Genomic DNA, 1,815 nt, shown 5'->3' with positions numbered 1-1,815 from the left:
GTAGATGCGCACGCGCAATCACATTGATGGAATGTAAATGAAGCTTAGATACAGTATTAATGTTTCCATGTCAAAATGATGATAATAATAACAACAATAGTGTAATAAGAGTGTAGCAACAGTGTAATAGCAGTATATTAGTAACTAACATAATAACGCTATTTACAGTATATGAACAGTCAGCTCCAGTTGAGACCGATAACTTACGAAAAATAAACTGCTCCAGCAGTTTCCGAAATGGTTTCATAATATAATGATATCAATTATTGAATGTAAAAACAATGTAGGTTATTCTTGCAAAAAATATAATACATGTTCACTGTAATTCATAATGTATCACACTGTGACTAGATAGTCAGTAGATAGATAGTCACTTGACTTTTTCCAAAATGTTGTTACGTTACAGCCTTATTCTAAAATTGATTAAGTTAAATGTGTTCCTCATCAATCTACCCACAATACACCATAATGACAAAGCAAAAACAGTTTTTTAGACATTTTTGCAATATATTAAAAAAACAACAACAGAAAAACCTTATTTACATAAGTATTAAGACCCTTTGCTTTGAGCTCTAAATTGAGTTTAGGTGCTTCCTGTTTCCATTGATCATCCTTGAGATGTTTCTACAACTTGATTGGAGTCCACCTGTGGTAAATTCAATTGATTGGACATGATTTGGAAAGGCACACACCTGTCTATTTAAGGTCCCACAGTTGACAGTTGTAAAAGGTTGCGCCAATCGAATCTGGTATCAGGATAAAATGTGATTTAAAGTCACCGAATATACTTTAAGTATTTTTATTTAACATAAGCGATAAATGGTAAATACAATTTTCGTATATACGGGTTCACTGTATCGCCACGCAAGGTAAAACAGAGAACTGACTGAAATAGTACAGACATCTTCTTTTATACTGTGACAGATGTAGTTCCAACTTTAGAGTTGGCCTGTCACAGTAGAGGCTTAGCGTGGTTTAAACTTGCTAGCCTATCGGTGGTGCCCAGGCTGGTCCCAGCCTCACAGCACACAGGATCCAGATATCCGGAAGTGTTTGTTGTGAAGTTTGAGCTAAGCTGTCGGTGGCTACACTGCTCAGTTCCTGTTTTCTTGTTACTCAGCATTTTTCTATCTTGTCTCAACCTTGTGGTTTGCACAGTCGACACCCTAGATTAACAACAGCTTTTCTGCAGTCACGCTATGTTTTGTGATTAACATGTCCTATTTCTATAAGGCATATATTTTTGTTAAAAAGAGAACAAAACCATCCTTCACACAGTGCATGTCTGAGCAAAAATCAAGCCATGAGGTCGAAGGAATTGTCCGTAGATCAGGTACAGAGGTACAGATCTGGGGAAGGGTACCAAAACATTTCTGCATCATTGAAGTTCCCCAAGAACACTGTGGCCTCTGTCATTCTTAAATGGAAGAACTTTGGAACCACCAAGACTCTTCCTAGAGCTGGCCGCCCGGCCAAACTGAGAGAAGGGCCACCAAGAATCCGACGGTCACTCTGACAGAGCTCCAGAGTTTCTCTGTGGAGATGGAGGAACCTTCCAGAAGGACAACCATCTCTGCAGCACTCCACCAATCAGGCCTTTATGGTAGAGTGGCCAGACGGAAGCCACTCCTCAGTAAAAGGCACATGACAACCCACTTGGTGTTTGCCAAAAGCCACCTAAAGACTCAGACCATAAGAAACAAGATTCTCTGGTCTGATGAAACCAAGAGTGAATTCTTTGGCCTGAATGCAAAGCGTCACGTCTGGAGGAAACCTGGCACTATCCCTACGGTGAAGCATGGTGGTGATAGCATT

The sequence above is a fragment of the Salvelinus fontinalis genome, chromosome 5 (genome assembly GCF_029448725.1).
Source record: "Salvelinus fontinalis isolate EN_2023a chromosome 5, ASM2944872v1, whole genome shotgun sequence".
NCBI classification, from domain to species: domain Eukaryota; kingdom Metazoa; phylum Chordata; class Actinopteri; order Salmoniformes; family Salmonidae; genus Salvelinus; species Salvelinus fontinalis.
Note: the sequence above shows the minus strand (reverse complement) of the source record.